Consider the following 21,424-nt stretch of genomic DNA (forward strand, 5'->3'; position numbering starts at 1 on the left):
CTGTTAACTCACAGCATCCCCGTATTACTGGATGGCACAGTAGTCACATTTATTTTTTTCAGGATTTACTATCAAGAATAGAGGATTAGGAGCTAGAGAGGTGCAGAGGGAATAAGACGGCAGGTGGAGAGATATGGACTAGGAAGGAAGTTATGCCTCTTATGGGGGCCCGTGGACTACGACGAGCCGCCGAAATGGGTATTCAGTGCCAAGCAACAATGCGGAACCTGTGATTTTGAAACTTCGGTGGGTAAAAGCTAGAAAAAAGAAAATTAAAAAACTTTTTTATTCAAAGTTAAAAAATGTTTGTTAAATGTATTTTTAATTTTTTATGTTAGTAAATCTTTAATGCATTTCTTTCACAAAGAAAAAAGAAAAAAGATGTATAGAGTGAAAATGTGTCCCTTCTTTGTAACCTCACCTCCAACCAATCACCTCCATAGAGGTTACCAGTTGCCATGGGGTCAATACCGACTCATGGTGACCCCATGTGTGTCAGAGCAGAACAGTGCTCCATAAAGTTTTCAATGGCTGATTTTTCAGACGCAGAGCCCCAGGCCTTTCTTCCAAGGTGCCTCTGGATGAGTTTGAACCACAAACCTTTTGGTTAGCATCTGAGTGTGTTAACCATATGGACTACACACACACACACATAGATACACATACAATATATAGAGTTGTTTGAAAAATAAAATTTATCATTCTGCAACCCAGAAAAAATCTCTGATCAAAAAAAACTTTTAGAGAAGACAGTTTCCTGTTGTAGAAACATCACCAAAATAATGCAAATGCAAAACAAAGACTCTTCTTAAAATAGATATAATTTCAGGCACTTAAAAATGTTTTAAAGGTGGTTTATTTAATATATATGTATATATATAAACACAAATATATATTTTTTGTATATGTATAATATATAACACAGATTAACTTTGTGATAAAACAAAGAAAGCCATAAATGGAAGGATTGATTCATTGACTGAAACAATAATGATGAGAAGCTTTGTAACATCGCTCCAATCCTCATAGCTCAAGAAAACAATACATAAGCAAAGATACAGAGAATTATAACAGCATCATTAATAATGATTATTTAATAAATACATTTTGATGCTTGTATCCTATAAGTGAGAATGCACATTCTTTTCAAGGGTTTGTGGAATATTTATACATTTCATTCATGTATCAGACCACAAGGATAATTTCAGTAATTTACTCAAGTCAGAAATTTATAGACAATTTTATTTAATTAAAATGCAAAACCCCCCCACAAAAACTAGAAATTTATAGCACATGTTTAAACCCCCAAAATTTCAACCACATAGAAACCTAAAACATACCTAATTCTCCTAAATAACCTGAGTTAAAGAAGAAATATACAAGTGCAGGCTCTTTAGAGATGAACATGAGGTGTAGAAAAACCTATAATCAGAGGAAAATTCATAGTAATACTGGTAGGCTTTGTGTACCCTTTCTAGCCTCCAGCCAGAATTTCCCGTAATATAACCACTGCATCAATGGCTAAAAATATATTGAGATATTTACAGAAACAGTCTTCATATAAGATTTGAAATATAATGTTTTAGAAATGGAATCGAACAGTGTATGTTTCCATATATTGTAGGAAACATCTATTTATTTAGAAATTGTGGAAAAAATTAAGGTTCCAATCTGAAAATAAAATCAGGGCCCAGCTACATTCATTAGGAATAATTTTATTGTGAGATGAGACCTTCTGAAACTTGAGTAAAAGATATTATTGTTTTCATGCCCTCTTTGCCTGATGAACTAGCAATCAAACCCCTTAGAAAGTATCAAACCATCCTTGGCTCACTTGAGCCTACATTACACTTGATCAGTGAAGGGAGGGTGGCCTGGGACAGGGGTGGAACTCAGCTGGGAACAATATCTCATCCTGGAAAAATAGAAATAAAAGTGGGCCATTCTCTGGAGCTCGAAGACTGAAGGAAGAGGTGGCAGGGAGGTCTCAGCCCATTCCCACTGGGAAGATAAGCTAGCATTTGTCAGGAGAACTAGGAGAGGGTCCACAATACCACCTCACCTCCACTACTCTTCCCTCTCTCCAACACTTCCCGTGATAAGCAATCCAAAACAGCTAGCAAGCAGAAGAATGTTTTCAGAGTACAACTTGCATTGATTTGCAAGAAATCGAGATAAAGAAAGGGAATACCTCGGGGTGGGGAGAGGCACAAAACAAAAACATCGTGAAGTACACAAGAAACATATGGAAAGGTAGCTTCTATTATTTAATACATGATCTCTGGAGAACCCAGTTTCTATAGGGAAAGTTACTGATATGAACCTGGTCAAGGTTGGCCATGCCATCGTACTCAGTGCAGAGATGGTTGCTTTTCCTGGGCACAGGGGTGGTCATGTTCAAAAATGTTTGGCATGGGAAGACGGCACAGTCTCAGGGAGTTTCAAGGGTTTGTTGTGGGAAACAATAGCTCTTCTCATGAGAAATGCAAAGACGCTCTAGGGTGAAGGAGTGGGGATTTGGAAGGCGAATAGATGAGCTACAGAATCCTAAGAACGGCGGAGCTGGCATCTATTCTCCCAGGGCCATTTTTTCTTTGTTTCCTTTTTGTTGGGTCTGGTCCCAGCAAATCCCTTTGCCAGATAACACACTGGAGTAGAGAAAGCAGCATTTCAGCAGCATTATTGAAAAATGTTCTATCCTACCGCCAACAGCGAGGCAGAAACGCCAAGACTTTTACACCCAAAGAAGAACTGACTGGGAGCCAAGCATGTGCTGGGTTTGCTTGGTATGAGGGGGTGGTGATGAGAAGAGAAAGCAAATTCACACAATGTAAAATGATACAAGACAAAAGTACTTGCAAAGCCAAATTTGCAATATTAAGCCCACTTCTCATTCATTACCCAAGGGAACCTTCAGAAAAGATCGGCTGCTTGGATTTTAAGCAAAAAGTTTCATGTATTCCAGTTGATGTTACCCCTGAGGCCCAAGACGTCCTGTGTTTCTTCTCTGCAGCAGCTGTCCTCTAACACAAAGGGCCAGTGACTAAGAGAAGTAAAAACAGAGGCTTCTTGTCAGAGTCTTCGGCCTCTTCTAATTCCTTTGGCCTGCAAAACCAATTTGTAGTTAGCAAAGCAAAAGGGATAAAAAAGGAGAGCTTTAAAAACTGAACCACGTTGATTAACAATTCCTGACGGGATATTTGCATCACCTCAGAGCATCCCCAGCTGACTTAAGGGATGTTACAAATTCTGAAAGCAAAACCAATGAAAATCCACTTTAAAGGAAAACATACCTCACATCACTGTAATACTTGGGGACAGGGAAGCAGGTCTTATGAAATCGATAAGTAATAATAAAATATGGTAAGTGGAAAATGCTGGAATATTCTAAAACTCATTTAGATTGGGATAATTAGTTGATAAGTACAGAAATAACTTTAAGGGAGAACGTGGGAGTAGACAGAAACAAATATATATAATCTGTTGAGCCACAAACTAAATCAAGTATTTATTTAAAAAAAAAAAAGTATAGACAATGTTTCCGCAAATGTTTAAGAAAGTTTTCTCCCCTGTTCAACTCTTTCTTGGCTGTTTTATGCTCTTGACTTGTAAATACATCATTGTTCTGTCTAAATGGTGGGTATTATTAAGGAAGGTCTCCTGGGAATGGTGCAAACTGTTACGTGCTCGGCTACTAACCTAAAGGTGAAAGGTTCGAGTTCATTCAGAAGTTCTGCAGAAGAAAGTCCTGGCAATTAATCTTCAAAAAATCAGCCATTGAAAACCCTATAGAGTACAGTTCTACTCTGACACACATGAGGTCACCGTGAGTCGTAATCAACTCCATGGCAACTGGTGTGGTTTTACTGGTTTGACTATTAAGGAAGAAGGGCAGATTTTTGAGAATACTTGCTCAAATCAACTCTGGCTGGGAAAAGCCTTAGCAGTATTATGGGAACTTTACTGAATTTTCCAAAGGAAAGCTCATCAATCCGAACTGAGAAGACAAACCCTCCTGGGACACACAGGACCCAACTTCAAACCCACAGTTAGTGGGCAGGTGGCCTCTCAAGCTTGCCTCAGGCGAAGGAATTAACATGCTCCCAGTACGTTTCTTCTAGGAAAACACAGCAAGAACACCATAAACCAAACCTGTTGCCATCGAGTAGATTAGGACTCATAACGACCCTATAGGACAGAGTAGAACTGCCCCATAGGGTTTCCAAGGAGCAGCTGGTGGGTTTGAACTGCCGACCTTTTGGTTAGCAGGCAAGCTCTTAACCACTGCGCCACCAGGGCTCCCTCCAAGAATAAGGCCTTGCAAAAGTCATCCATTAGGACATCTAGCTCAATTGGCATAACATAGTTTATAGAGAAAATGTTCTACATCCTACTTTGATGAGTAGTGTCTGGGGTCTTAAAAGCTTGTGAGTGGCCATCTATGATACTCCACTGGTCCCACTCCATCTGGAGCAAGGAAGTATGAAAAAAACCAAAGACACAGGGAAAGATTAGTCCAAAGGACTAATGGACCACCACTACCACAGCCTCCCCCAGACTGAGTCCAGCACAACTAGATGCTACCCAGCTACCACCACCGACAGCTCTGACAGGGATCACAATAGAGGGTCCTGGACAGAGCTGGAGAAAAATGTAGAACAAAATTCTAACTCACAAAAAAAGACCAGACTTACTGGTCTGACAGAGAGTAGAGAAACCCTGAGAATATGGCCTCCAGGCACCCTTTTAACTCAGTACAGAAGTCTCTCCTGAGGTTCACCTTTCAGCCAAAGATTAGACAGGCCCATAAAACAAAACGAGACTAAAGGGGCACACCAGCCCAGGGGCAAGGACTAGAAGGCAGGAGGGGAAAGGAAAGCTGGTAATAGGGAGCTCAAGGTTAAGAAGGAAGAGTGTTGACATGTCGTGGGGTTGGCAACCAATGTCACAAAACAATACGTGTATTGATTGTTTAATGAGAAACTAATTTGCTCTATAAACCTTCATCTAAAGCACAATTAAAAACAAAAACAAGTAGTCCATTAGGAACTTGCCAAGCATGTGCTTAAAAAAGTATCATCAGAGAAAATATAACAAAACATGAGCGGCTACTTCAAATCAGCCACCTCCTCTTTCCTCTGTAGATTTTACCCCTTCTTTAATCTCCTTCTCTTCAATCTGACATCATCTTCTTTATCCTGAAAACATCCATTAACACCAGAGCAGTGTAAAGCATACTGTGGTCTCTGAAGTGAGGACCAGATTAGGAAGGAAAGAATTATTTGAGCAAAATTAAATTCTAGTGCCGTTGGCAGGCAAAGAGACTCAGAAGGAGTGAAGCCAGCTCGACAGATTTGCAAATACAGAACTGACTCACAAGGCTGAGCTAATTGCTTTTGGATTGCTCCATTATACCAAATACCAAGCTAAGACACAGAATGGTCTTCATTTAAAGCAAAACGTTTTTCATTGCATTAGTGTTGGCAAAAGGGGGATAGCTTATAGAATTGAAACATTAGGATCGTTTCATCTGGAATCTCATTATAGGGCAGGTACAATGGAAAATTGAAGCAAGGACGGTGGCTAGGGAGATAGAGAAAGGAACACAAAGGATTTTGGGTTGAGTCAGTAAAAAGGTGACCAGTAATGTAAGTTGAAGGCAAGTGCCATCCTTCAATGATGAAGGTGGCCCTGCCAGCACCAGAGGAGGTACAGGGATTGATTTTCTCGGCAGTGGTGGTGATGACTTTTGTGAGGAGGTGACTGCACTAGTTGTCCTTGCAGACTCAGAGCCCTGGATCTCGGTCCCCAGTGAGAACGTCCATGGACCGCACTGCAGAACTTTGGATGGGGGCCTGTGGGGAGATTTCTCTGATGTCCACACCTCTCTCCCACAACACTCTACCCCACCCTGCCCCACCCCACCAGATGCTGCCCTCTGGACTCTCCTCACCACCTCCCTTACTAGTCGTGGTTTCTATCTCCACCCCTGAAGCTCCACTGCTGACAATTGCCAACTTGACTCCTGTTGTGAGCACACATTTGTCAAATTGACACACGTGATTGTGCCACACTGAGAAAGCTTCGAGATTCTACTTCAACAATATGACCATTATGAACTTTTTCCTCTCTGACCGCTCAGAAAATAAGCCATATAGAAAAGAAGACGTAGCCTTTTGAGACCGGATGCAGGTGCAGACATGTTGAGGTTAGAAATAGTGGTTCTCAAAGTGTGGTCCCTGGACCTGCAGCATGGAAACTTGTTAGAAATGCAAAAGGCCTCATGCTAGAGTCTAGCAATCTGTGTTTTCAAAAGCCGTTCAGCTTAAGTTTGAAAACCACAAAGCTAGAAGATCTTTTACACACAGTCACAACATCCCAGTCCTATTTCTCTTCTTGGAATATACTTTCCCTTTTATCTATTTAAAAAAAAAAAAAAAAAAAATCCTCCTGACCTTTCAGAATCCAGCTCAAGTTTCACTCTGAATTCTTTTCAGATTCTCTAACCTGGGGGCTCTCATCATGACCATCTCTCATAGTTCTTAAGAAGTATTTTGAGAGCCTTTGTTCTCCTGGTTCTTCCATTGGCTAATCCTCAGTATCCTTAGCACCTGCAACATGAATTGCCCATTTTTAGAACTTGAATAGATTGGAAAATAAAACAGAACCTGTAAAATACCAGCGGTTGGATTATATTTTTTTTCCACTGTCACTGGAGTTGACAGTTTCAAGTAAAGGGATAAACAGAGGTAAAACAAGTAGTGTAGATTAAAAAAAGGTAGGTAAGGGGGTGAATAAGAGACAGAAATTCTAGCATGTCACTTGCTGGGTTATATTGTTGACGAGTATATAGACAGAATTGTTCTCACAATCACAGTTAATAGTGGAATGAGCTATCTTGAGAGGTAATATGCTCACCTTCACTAAGGTGTTCTAAGTGTGGATGGTCCATGATAAATATGAGTTGGCATTGGAGATAAAACCCAATCAACTGGAGAAAATCCCTTGGAGCGCTGTGTTAAAGAAGCATTACAATTGGATCTGGGATCAGCCAGACAATTCCATTGTGGATTAGTAATGTCTGCTCTGAGTATAAGAAGTAGGGTATATGGCTGCCATGCAATAGGCTTATCTGGGCCAGTGATGCTATAGATATGCTTTGTGTGGCATGTGGTAAGATTATATTAAATAATCTTTTAAAAATATAAATTTCATGCATCTATGATAAAAACAAGAATTTTTAGGTGGAAGGTGCTATGGAAATACATGGTATTATTATTCCATTTTTAGCACTATTGTTAATGATGAGCTACTATAGACGAAGATCTATGTTGGGGAAGAATGACTTAGGCCAAGGGTCAAGTGGATCAGGCAATCTCACAACTGCCAGATTTGTAAATCAATATTTAATACCCTGACATACCTCAGGGGTCTACTAACCAAGGAACAGTCGCAAAACACTTGGTGAAAATAAATAATTAACAGGAAAGTAATTAGAGGTCTTTAAAAAAAACAATCTATCTTGATTAGTGTAAAGGAGCTTAGATGAATGGTTCTTTCTAAGACCAAATAATCATTGTTTCTATCATTGCCACTGTTAGTGCTGTGTTTACTCTAATTATTTACAAGCACCGAGAGGGATGCAGAGTTTAGGATGGCTACTTTAAGCCAGGAGCCCTGGTGGCACAGTGGTTAAGAGCTTTTGGCTGTTAACCAAAAGGTCAGCAGTTCTAAATCCACCGACTGATCCTTGGAAACCCTATGGGACAGTTCAGTACTTTGGACAGATATTTTTATAGAAATTCCCTTTCAACGGAGGCTTTCCTCTCTTTGTGGGAGGTGGGAGGGTAAACATGTAAAGGTGCCCAGATAGGGGGAAAAAAAAAAAATCAAATCATCATTTTGTTTTAGAGGCAGATGGAAAATAGAAACTTTCTAAAACATGATCTGGAGACTTGAATATTGATTTGGAAGGTTAATTTCTGAGCTAACTATAAAACCACTCACATGGTATTTCCCAGGTTCTAAGTTACAAAAGCCATCATTCAATATGTATAGCCACTAGGATCCCAAGTGTCAGGCCCATGACCCATTCTGGACAATAAGTCTCCTTCCCTGACAATAGTCACTTGATTGGTTTATTTTGGGGTATTGTTATCTCCTTAACACAATACAGGGAAAACATTCTTTGCCGTAAATCACCTACAATGAGTGGCAGAAAATCTTATAAGCTATGTCTTTGAATGCACATACTTTTACTGTGCCATTATTTAATACATACAGGAAAGAAAAAAAATCTTCATTTTCTAGCCTGATGACATAATAAAGAGCCCTGGTGGTGCAATGGTTAAGAGTTCAGCGGCTAACCAAAATGTTGGCAGTTCGAATCCACCAGCCGCTCCTTGGAAACCCTATGGGGAAGTTCCTATAGGGTCACTATGAGTCGGAATCAACTCGATGGCAACGGGTTTGGTTTTTGGTTTGGCGGACATAGTAAAAGGAGTAGCTTCACTTCAGCAGAACCAACAATGGGTATAAGTAACTACCAGGAGAAATTTTTCTTTAGAAATCTAGATTGTTTTTTCCTTGGGTAGATGTATAAAAAGAGCCACTCAATAGACTTTGTGTAAGTCTCTGAGCTTAAATCTCAGTTTCTGTATCTATAAAATGGGAAAATATTACATACCTTACTGAGTCACTATGAAGATTTTATGAGGGAACATATAAAGTATATAAGGCTGTATCTGTCACAATGCAAGTACTCAAAAAATATTAGTTATGTCCCTTAATAACTTTCTTTCATTTACATCTCTAAGATGCAAGCCCTCTCACCTAGAGACTCAGCCCTCATCTAAGCCTTAGGGGAGAGCATGACGCACTCAAGGCCAACGCTGAGGTTCATCATGAAGTCACCCTCACTGCAAGGCCACTCCTGACCTCAAATTCAAGCCTAGTAACCTCATTCCTAATTGGTTATTCAGATGCAGTTTCCTCTTTCTAGCTAGCTCTGATAACCAGGTTCCTAACCACAGTACCAAAGTTCCAGTCCCAGTAGTGACCATGCTATTCAGTTCGGGACGTCAGTCCTCTATTGCCTTACCCATGTCACCCTCATATCTCCATTCTAAAGTCCTACTCCTGGAAATTTCCCAGGGCTTAGGGTTGTGCTGTATGCTGTCAAACCTCCTCGATGTCAGGCACCTGCCTAAATTTCTAAGTATGATTGCTCCTGTATGCTGCTTGTCAGGGTTCCACCCTCCTGTGAAGACAACTTCTGTCCAATGGCCCAAGGCGACCTGTCTGCCTGGACCAATACCTTCTGTCTATGTTCTCACACTTTGATTACCAGATGCTGATAGCTGGATTGGATATATCCCTAGAAACTAATATTGCTGTTGTTCCCACGCCAATGCAGACAAGACTGGAAGCAGCCCTTTCTAGAGTGCACGTTTCACCAAATTCATCCATGCCTTTGCTGGATATACCAGGCATATATATTTACCTCTTCACCAAACGTTTACTAAGCACCTACTATATGTCAACACTGTTCTGGGTACTAGATAAGCAGGGAACAAAATTAAATTGCTGCCACCGTGGAGCTTACATTCTAGTGGGGGAGAATGACAAAAGCTGAATATGTTGGCTGTTTTCCATTAGCCCATCCAAATCTACTCTGTGTCCCTGATCCTGAGCTCTATGGACTGTTTCAACAAGTTCCTTTGCCCCAGGCTCCCAGCTGGGTTTGGCCAGTAGGAAGCACAGGCAGGAGAATAGAGGAAAAGGGAAAGAGAGGTGGGATATTTATTCCCTCAGCTCCTTCCCTTCCAGACTACCATTTGGCAATGACTACATTCCTCTAACTCTTGTAACTCCAGCCACAGCTCCCGTCTGGCAGCCTTCTCTTACAGTCACAGCTCTCAGTGGGTTCTGGCAACTTCTCCCGCCCCTTGTCCCTTTAGCCCTAGCTGCGGTGATGGTGCCTTAGTCTTAATACACTCAGTTACTTCATCATTCCTTGTTGGTTTCCCTTTGCTCTGTTCACACTTTGTAAATAGTCCCTAGTTACACTCTCCTAAATTAAACCCATTTGAATGTGCCGTCATTTACTGCTAGGACCCTGTCTGCTAGGCTAAGCAAAGAAATTTATAATACTATGTTAAACTGTGGCGTATTAAAAAATTAAGCAGAGCAGGGTAGACATTGTGTAAGAGAGCTCTTTTAGAAAAGAGTGGTCCATGAAGATGTATCATAGTAGGTGACATTTCAGGAAAGACATGAATGACTTGAAGTAGGATTTGTAGACACTCCAAAATCCTAAACAGGCTGTATTGGGTCCTACCTGAAAGGGGTTGACTTGAGGTCAAGAACAAGAACCCTTCCTTACAGCCAAGTTTCTTGACGATTAAATTTCCAGATGCCCTTTGATAAATGGCATGTCCTTAATAATTCTGTTTCTACAGCTAACTGACCCTGGAACCCTGCACATGCTCTGACTCTAGCTCCTGAGAAACCAACATGGAAGGAATTTACAATGACCCTCAGAAGACTACCGTGTACTACCCTGCCCGGACTCTCCTATATAACCTGCTTTCACTATCACTTCTTTGGAGCACCCGATTCAAATCATAACTACTCACAATGAATATATTATATTACACTAATCTCAGGTGTTTCTTTGCACATTCAGGTTTTTAACAGGTTGGTAGATAAAATACAGGATGCTCAGATAAGTTTGGATTTCAGGTGGACAATTCATTTTTTTTTTTGGTATAAATATGTCCCAGATATTGCATGGGGCATACTTATACTAAAGAATGATCTGTTGTTCATCTAAAAAATTCAAATTTAATTGGGTTCTCTGTGTTTTTATTTGCTAAATTTGACGACCCCCATTTGAAGACATAAACCATATGAATATCTGAGGGAAGAACATTTCAGTGAGAATACCCAGCAAGTGCAGAGGCTAGTAGATGGGCGCATGCTTGGTGAAGTTAAGGAATATCAAGAAATGATTTAAAAAAAAAAACCATTGATGTTGTGTCAATTCCTACTCGTAGCGACCCATGATATGCCTGGTATATTGTATACTGCATTGCATATTGTATATTGTTAGTAGTCCATAGTATGTTATTGGATAGAGGAGAAGGAAAGGCTTATAATCCTGATTCATCTTCCTGTGGCCTATGCTTTCTCTCCTCTCTCAGTTGTCCGGTTTTGTTTCTTATGTTAATTAAATTGGTAGGAGAAAAGGGAGACTGAGGGGGAAATCAAGATGCCGTAGCCCTCGGTACAGCAATAACAAATGAACCTGAAAATTACTTGAAAGTAGCCGATAGAGTTTTATGAACAAATATCAACTCTTATGCAAATCACATACAAATAAACTGGATGCTCTTCTAACTCTAGCAGCTGGGTATAATTCTAGAAAACCCTAGGAGAGCTGTGTTCCTGCAGGTAGAGGAACTGACAGTCAGTTGAAGGCATACTCAGGGGCGGATTATCCAATAAACAAGGTAGGCACACGCTTACTTGCGCTTACTTACTAATCTGTCGTGGACAGTTTCATATGGGTTTCACTTTGATGGGGTGTGGTGAAACCCATGTGAAATTGTTCACGACAGATTAGTAAGTAAGCACGAGTAAACCCTTGCTTACTTTGCTTATTGGGTAATCTGCCCGTGGGCACACGAACTATGCGAAGCCCATAGAAGAGGAAAAACTCACCATTAAGAAACAATTTTATAACACCCTGCACTAACCCAGAACTTTGCCTCTGTGGGGTGCTCATGTAGGCTGCTCATTTTATTCTTCAAAAAACCTTAGTCAAAACCAAACCCACTACTGACAATTATGTCTCATAGCGATCCTATAGGACAGAGTAGAACTGTCCCATAGGATTTCTTTACGGAAGCAGACTGCCGCATCTTTTTCCCACGGAGTGGCTGATGGGTTCGAACTGCTGACATTTTGGTTAGCAGCCAAGCACTTAACTACTGCTCCACCAAGACACCATTATATGCATAAAACTGAAGGACCAAGACTTTGCTCACAAGGCATCAGATCAAAAGATTGATTTGGTGCAAGAAGCAAACTGGTTTGACTCAATGTTCTCAACGGATCTGGCAATTTAGTGTGAAAACTGAGAGCTCCATGTCAAGAAAACAAATCACATTAAGAATGTTACTAAAATATTTTTAAAAAACAGATTGACACAGTGTGCTTCATTATTAACGCATTAAGAAGATTTAGCAGACGATCAAATAACTACTATGATTTAGAAGTGGTGATGAATGTCAATAATGTTTTGAGATATCTGCAGCGACTATAATGTGATATAAAATTCTCTCTGATTTGTAGTGGTGACAAAGTCACAGTTATCATAATGTTACTGTGGTTAGCTGCTCACATTTGTAATTGTAGGAATTGCTACATTTCATAAAGGAAATAGTGAAAATAAACGTGCCTTCTCAATATTCAAGCTCACAGGTACCCTGAATTCTCTTACAGATTCAGGGTAAAGATCATGTGTTAAAGACAATAGAGTAAAGTTCAATGAGCTTTTCTTAATTCCAAGCTGTAAGAAACTAGTTTCTTTTTTAATTTGTGAGCAGGCCTCATTGAGGAAAAGATACATATAAGATTGGGATGCTTCAGTAATTAAATAAGATGTTTAATTCAAATATCTGATCCAGTACTGGCTTGCAATCCTTTGTTTTAGTTTTTTTTTCTTTCCCAAGACGGGATGACTACAACTTTCTCCTTTCCTTTGGTTTTTCTGTTGCTGTAATAAAATTCATTTTATATTTATTCATATGAAATGATTTCTCTTTACAACATTTATATTCCAATGTCTGTATTTTCAGGCATTGTTAGAATTTCCTTTACAACTAAAAATACAAAAAGAAGAAGAAAAGAAACCTAAAAATGTAGTTCAAGCAATCTATAGCTGTAAAATGAACTGAAATAGAAGAAATAGTCATTTATCATTAATGGTCTCCCAGGTGCTGAAAATGTTTCTTCTACTGATTTTTTTTTTCATAAGGTACATTTTTTTTTAAATCATGGAAAGAAAATCATTCCTTAAAGACCCAGCATATTTTGCAGGCAACACTTCTATTAATGCTTAAGCTCTGAACTGTAATCACTCTACCCTTGGACGTTTGTGTACACTCAGGGAGCACACCTTATGGAACAAAGCATGCTGAACGGGGCCGCATAAGAAAACTCTTCGCACACTGAGATAAGATTCACTACTCACACATGATTATCAGCATTTTCCAAGTTATATCATAATTGTTTTGAGAATAGGCGTCTCCCTCCCTTTGGATCTTATGTAATCCAGATTTGGTTCTTAAACCAAAAAAAAAAACAAAACAGAAGAATGTGAGTTGATCTCTCACTAGTATGGTGTTTCGGGTCAGTTAACCAGGAGAAGACTCTAAGACAAAGGTTTGCGTGTAGGAGGTTTATGGGTAAGTGCTCTCAAGGTCAATGCCTGTGGAAGAGCAGTGAGCAGAGGGAAAACTGGGCTGCAATGCAGTCAAGTCAGAAAGCTCAGTCAATCCCACAGGGAGCGCTGGAGCTGAAATGGCGACAAAGGTGCTCCAAATTGGGGCAAAGGAACCAGGCCTGAAACTCTCACATGAAAATAAAAAACATAGAATGAAGATTACCCCTCAAAAAGAAAGCCTGACCTTCAGCAAGGCAACGCTTTAGCTGAGAATGATTGCTGTGACAAGGGGCTCAGCTGCAGACTGCCAGACATAATTACTTAAACACCTCATCCTCTGAGAAACAAAATGAACAGAATTTTATTTGCCTCTTCTATCACTCCTACGGTAATAGGACTTTCTATTGTAGTCCTAATCGTGACTAATCTTACTGCTGATACACGAGTAAAAAACACTTCTCAGCTTGTTTTACGAAGTTAGAATAACCTTGATATAAAACCTTGACAAGGACATTACAAGAAAAATTACAGACCAGAGTGTCTCATAAAAACAGACTCCTCAACAAAATACTAGTAAATTAAACTCTGGAAGGCAATATGTATGTATAAAATACATGGCATGTAATAATGAATATGTTACTTTATCTATGTATTTATTTCTTTGTTTATTGATTTATATCAACACCTAGGAGCATTTATCTATAAAATGCAAGATTGGTTATACATTTGAAAAATCAGTCAATGTAATTCTCATTAACAGAATAAAGAGAAAAGCCACATGTTATGGATTGAATTGTGTCCTCTACCCTCCAAAATACCTGTTGGAGTACCTGTACCTGTGGATGTGATCATGTTTAGAAACAGGGTTTTCTTTTGTTATATTAAGGAGGCCATATCAGTGTAGGAAGTGTCTCAAACCTAATCATATCTGAGTTATAAAAAGAACTGAGTAGACACAGAGGCAGATACAAACTGGGAGAGACAGATGCCAGGTGGGGATTGCAAAGAACGAAGGGACACTCAGGACTACCGACAAGGAAGGAACAGGCACAACTGAGCTGCTAATTTGGGCTTTTAGCCTCCAGAACTGGGAGAAAATACATTTCTGTTCTTTAAAGCCACCCGCTTGTGTTATTTCTGTTACAGCAGCACTAGGAAACTAAGGCACCACATTATTATCTCAATAAATGCAGAAAAATCACCTAAAAAAATTCAATGCCTATTCATTGTAAAACCTCTTAGCAAACAGGGAATAAAGAGAACTTGTACAAATTAATAAAAGGGTGCTCAGAAAATCTACCGCCGAAAATATTCTTGATGGCAATATAGTCACTGTTTTATCCCTAAGATTGGGAATAAGGGAGCCCTGGTGGCATAGTGGTTAAGAGCTTGGCTGTTAACCAAACGGTTGGCAGTTCAAATCCACCAGCCGCTACTTGGAAACGCTATGAAGCAGTTCTACTCTGTTCTGTAGGGTCACTATGAGTCAGAATTGACTCGACAGCAATGGATATGGGAATAAGGCAAGGTTGTTTGCTTTCACCAAGGTCATTGGGTGGGACAAACGGTTTGCACTCAACTACTAACCTAAAGGTTGGTGTTACAAACCCACAGAAGAAAGGCCTGTCAATCTGCTTCCATAAAGATTACAGCCAAGAAAACTCTACGGTGGGTTTTCTGTTAACACGTGGGATCGCCATGAGTCAGAATCAGCTCAGTGACAATGGGTATGGTTTTTGGGTTGGTTTGCTTTCACCACTTCAATTCAATGTTTGTACCTGAGGTCCTAGCTAATGCAATAAGGCAAATAAAAGAAATAAATTGTATAAATATTGGAAAGAAACAAGACAAACTGTCATTTTTCACAGATCACATTAAGATCTACATAGAACATCCTTAAGAATGTACACAGTTTCAGAAATTATAATTAAGCAAGATGACAGGATACAAAACTGGATATGAAAGTCAATTAAATTTCTATATTCTAGTAACAAACATTTGGAAAATAAAATGTAAAAACAATGCCAATTACAACAACATCAAAAAACATGAAATGCCTAGGAATTAATTTGATGAAAAACATGCAATACCTTTATACTGAAACTATAAAATACTGCTGGGGAAAATTAAACAAAACTTAAATAAAAAGAGGTCTGTACCAGGTTTTTGAAATGGGGGCCTCAGTCGGCTAAATATGACCAAACCAAACTCGTTGCCATGGAGTCACTTCCAACTCATAGCGACCCTGTAGGACACAGTAGAACTGCCTCATAGAGTTTCCAAGGAGCCGCTGGTGGATTCAAAATTTGGACTTATTGTTTAGCAGCTGAGCTCTTAACCACTGTGCTACCAGGGCTCCAAGCATGGCCATTCCTCTCAAATTTATGTATAAATTTAATGTTGCCCTATGAAAATCCAAGCAGGTTTTTGTAGAAATTGATACACTCAATAAAAAATTTATATAGAAATGCAAAAAACAGCGTAGCCAGAACAATCTTTAAAAAAAAAAAAAATTGAAGGGCTCATATTACCTGATTTTAAGAATTATAATACATAATTAATCAAGACAGTATGGTTTTTTTTGGTAAGGATAGACAAACTAAAGGGAACAGAATGGAGTATTGAAATAGACTCACATATAATATAATCAGTTGATTTTTGACATGCAATTCAATGGGGAAAGAAAAGTCTTTGCACTGGATAGTCATGGGAAAAAAATGAATATTGACTCCTGCCTTCTTCCTATATAAAATTTGAGTTGAGATAGATCACAGGCCTAAATGTAAAACCTTGCGACCTTGAGGTAGGCAATGATTTTATAGACTGGGTAAAAAGTACTAACCAAAAAAGAAAAAAAGAATGATAAATTGAACTTTATCAAAATTAAAGACATCTGCTCATCAAAAGTCACCTCTAAGAAAGTGTAAATGTAAGCTACATTCTAGGAGAAAATATTTGCTATACAACTGACAGAAAGGTGTGCATCATGGTTATATCCTTTCACCATACTTATTCAATCTGTATGCTGAGCAAATAATCCAAGAAGCTAGACTATATGAAGAAGAACGTGGAATCAGGATTGGTGGAAGACTCATTAACAACCTGTGATATGCGGGTGACATAACCTTGCTTGCTGAAAGTAAAGAGAACTGATGAAGATCAGACTATATAGCCTTCAGTATCGGTTACATACACCTCAACGCAGGATGGATTACCCAGTAGCAAGGTACTCACAGGCTTACTTGTGCTTACTTACAAATCTGTAGTGCACAATTTCCATGTCAAACTGTTAAACCTATATTGCATTCAGATTTTCTTAGTTTTTCCTTAAAATCCTTATTCTTTTCCAAGATCCCATCCAGGATAGCATATTGCATTTAGTCATCATGTCTTCCTAGGCTCTTCAAGACTGTGACACTTTCTTGCACTTTCTTTGTTTTAGATGACCTTGATACTTTAAGGAGTGATGTCAGTTATTTTGTACATTGTCCCTCCATTGGGATTTATTTTTTAATAGTGGTAAGATACACATAACATAAAAGTTATCATTTTAACAATTTTAAATAGTGCAATCCAGTGCCTTTTAGTACGGTTTACAATGTTGAACAATCATCAGCACTATCGAGTTCCGGAATATTTTCATCACCCCAAAAGGAAACCTCTACTCATTAAGTAGTCACTCCCCTGTCCTCTCGTCTCCCAGTCCCTGACAACAAATAACCTGCTTTCTGTCTCCATGAATTTGCCTATTCTGGACATTTTATACAGATAGAATCATACAGTATGTGGTCTTTTGTATTTAGCATAATGTTTTTAAATCATCCATGTTGTAAGATGTGTCAGTACTTCATTCCTTTCTATGGCTGAAATGGGAGCCCTGGTAATGGAGTGGTTAACAGCTAAGGCTGCTAAGCAAAAGGCTGGCAGTTCAAATCCGCAAGCCACTTCTTGGGAACCCTATGGGGAAGTTCAACTCTGTCCTATACAGTTGCTATGAGTCGGAATTGACTTGACAGTAACAGATTTTTTTGTTTGCTTGTTTTCTGTGGGGTATGGCTGAATAATATTCCACTATGTGTATATGGAATATTAGTCATACCAAAAAAAAATTCCACTGTGTGTATGTGGCTCTCATATATCCGTCAGTTTGTCATACAGTGGTAGCTTGTGTGTTGCTGTGATGCTGGAAGCTATGTCACCAGTATTCAAATACCATCAGGGTCACCCATAATGGACACGTTTCAGCTGAGCTCCTAGACTAAGAAAGATCTAGGAAGAAGGACCTGGTGGTCTACTTTTGAAAAAAATTAGCCACTGAAAATCTTATGAAAGCAGCAGAACATTGTCTGATATAGTGTCAGAAGATGAGACAGTCAGGTTGGAAGGCAGTCAAAAGACGACTGAGGAAGAGCTGCCTCCTCAAAGTACAGTCAGAATGTGGATGCAGCCAAGCTTTTGGGACCTTCATTTGCTGATGTAGCACCACTCAAAATAAGAAGAAATGGTGGCAAACATCCATTAATAATCAGAACATGGAATGTACAAAATATGAATCTAGGAAAATTGGGAACAGTCAAAAACTGAAATGGAACAAATAAACATCGATGTCCTAGGCATTAGTGAAATGGACTGGTATTGGCCATTTTGAATTGGACTATCATATGGTCCACTATGCTGGGAATGACAACTTGAAGAGGAATGGTATTGCATTCATCGTCAAAAAGAAAATTTCAAGATCTATCCTGAAGTACAACACTGTCAGTGATAGGGTAATATCCATATGCCTACAAGGAAGACAAGTTACTACAAATATTATTCAAATTTATGCACCAACCACTAAGGTCAAAGATGAAGAAATTGAAGATTTTTACCAACTTCTGCAGTCTGAAGTTGATAGAACGTGCAATCAGGATGCATTGATAATTACTGGCAATTGGAACGTGAAAGTTGGAAACAAAGAAGAAGGATCAGTAATTGGAAAATATAATGGCCTTGGTGATAGAAGCGATGCCGGAGATCACATGATAGAATTTTTCAAGACCAACAACTTCTTCATTGAAAATATCATTTTTCAACAACATAAACAGTGACTCTACACATGGACCTTGCTAACTGAAATACACAGGAATCAAATCGGCTACATCTGTGGAAAGAAACAATGGAAAAGCTCAATATCGTCAGTCAGAACAAGGCTAGGGGCCAACTGTGGAACAGACCATCAATTGCTCATATGCAAGTTCAAGTTGAAGCTGAAGAAAATTATAAGAAGTCCATGAGAGCCAAAGTATGAACTTGAGTATATCTCACCTAAATTTAGAGACCATCTTAAGAACAGATTTGATGCGTTGAACACTAATGACTGAAGACCAAATGAGTTGTGGAATGACATCAAGGACATCATACATGAAGAAAGCAAGAGGTCATTAAAAAGACAGGAAAGAAAGAAAAGACCAAAATAGATGTCAGAGGAGACTCTGAAACTTGCTCTTGAATGTCGAGTTGCTAAAGCAAAAGAAAGAAAAGATGTAGTAAAAGACCTGAACGAAAGATTCCAAAGGGTGGCTCGAGAAGACAAAGTAAAGTATTATAAGGACATGTGCAAAGACCTGGAGATAGAAAACCAAAAGGGAAAAACACACTTGGCATTTCTCAAGCTGAAAGAACTGAAGAAAAAACTGAAGGCTCGAGTTGCAATATTGAAGGATTTTAGGGGGGAAATATTAAACAACACAGGAAGCATCAAAAGAAGATGGAAGAAATACACAGAATCACTATACGAAAAAGAATTGGTCAACATTCAACCATTTCAGGAGGTAGCATATGATCAAGAACTGATGGTACTGAAGGAAGAGGTCCAAGCTGCACTGAAGGCATTGGCGAAAAACAAGGGTCCAGGAATTGACAGAATACCAAATGAGATGTTACATCAAATGAATGTGGTGCTGGAATCGCTCACTCGTCTATGCCAAGAAATGAGGAAAATAGCTACCTGGCCAACTGACTGGAAAAGATCCATATTAGTGCCTATTCCAGAGAAATGTGATCCAACCAAATGTGGAAATTATCAAATGATATCATTAATATCATACATAAGTAAAATTTCGCTTAAGATCATTCAAAAGTGGCTGCAGCAGTATATCTACAGGGAACAGCCAGAAATTCAAGCTGGATTCAGAAGAGGATGTAGAACCAGGGATATCATTGCTTATGTTGATGGATCCTGGCTAAAAGCAGAGAATATCAGAAAGATGTTTACCTGAGTTTTATTGACTATGCAAAGGCATTCTACTGTGTGGATCATAACAAATTACAGATTACATTGCAAAAAATGGGAATTCCAGAACACCTAGTTGTGCTCATGAGGAACCTGTACATGGACCAAGAGGCAGTCGTTCAAACAGAACAAGGGGATAATGAATGGTTTAAAGTCAGGAAAGGTGTTCATCAGGGTTGTATCTTTTCACCATACTCATTCAATATGTATGCTGAGCAAATAATTTGAGAAGATGGACTATATGAAGAACAATGTGGCAATCAGGATTGGAGGAAGACTCATTAACAACCTGCATTATGCGTTGACACAACCTTGCTTGCTGAAAGTGAACAGGACTTGAAGCACTTACTGATGAAGTTAAAAGCCTTCAGTATGGATAACACCTCAACATAAAGAAAACAAAAATCCTCACAACTGGACCAATAAGCAACATCATGATAAACGGAGAAAAGATTGAAGTTGTCAAGGGTTTCATTTGCCTTGGATCCACAATCAAAATCCATGGAAGCAGCAGTCAAGAAATCAAAAGACGCAATGCATTGGGCAAATCTGGGCAAAAGACTTCTTTAAAGTGTTGAAAAGCAAAGACGTCACCTTGAAGACTAAGATGTGCCTGACCCAAGCCATGGGGTTTTCAATCCCATCATACGCATGTGAGAGGTGGACAATGAATAAGGAAGACCAAAGAAGAATTGACGCCTTTGAATTGTGGTGTTGGAGAAGAGTATTGAATATACCATGGACTGCCAAAAGAATGAATAAATCTGTCTTGGAAGAAGTACAACCAGGTATAAATCCCACTTGATCATGGTGAATTATTTTTTAATATGTTGCTGAATTCTTTTGGCTGGAATTTTGTTGAGGATTTTTGCATCAATGTTCATGAGGGATATTGGTCTGTAATTTTCTTTTTTTGTGGTGTCTTTATCTGGTTTTGGTATCAGGGTTATGCTGGCTTCATAGAATGAGTTTGGGAGTATTCCATCCTTTTCTATACTTTGAAATACTTTTAGTAGAAGTGGTGTTAACTCTTCTTTGAAAGTTTGGTAGAATTCTCCAGTGAAGCCATCTGGGCCAGGGCTTTTTTTTTGTTTGTTTGGAGTTTTTTAATTACCTTTTCAATCTCTTCTTTTATTACGGTTTATTTAGTTGTTTTACCCCTGTCTGTGTTAGTTTAGGTAGGCAGCGAGTTTCTAGAAATTTACCTATTTCTTCTGGTTTTCCAATTTGTTATAGTACAATTTTTCATAGTATTCTGTTATGATTCTTTTAATTTCAGTTGGGTCGCTTGTGATATCACCCATCTCATTTCTTATACAGGTTATCTGCTTCCTCTCCTGTTTTTCTTTTGTCAGTTAGGCCAATGTTTTATCAATTTTGTTGATCTTTTCAAACAACCAGCTTTTGGTCTTGTTAACTCTTTCAATTGCTTTTCTATTCTCTAATTCATTTAATTCCGCTCCAATTCTTATTATTTCCTTTCTTCTGGAACCTGAGAGCTTGTTTTGCTGCTCTCTTTCTACTTGTTCCAGTTGTAAGGTTAATGTTTTGATTATGGCGCTTTTCTTCTTTTTGGATGTGTGCATTTATTGCTATAAAGTGACCTCTGAGCACTGCTTTTGCTGTGTCCCAAAGGTTCTGGTAGGATGTGTTTTCATTCTTGTTCAATTCTATGAATTTCTTCATTCCATCCTTAATTC

This window comes from Trichechus manatus, unplaced genomic scaffold (genome assembly GCF_000243295.1).
Source record: "Trichechus manatus latirostris isolate Lorelei unplaced genomic scaffold, TriManLat1.0 scaffold00004, whole genome shotgun sequence".
NCBI lineage: Eukaryota > Metazoa > Chordata > Mammalia > Sirenia > Trichechidae > Trichechus > Trichechus manatus.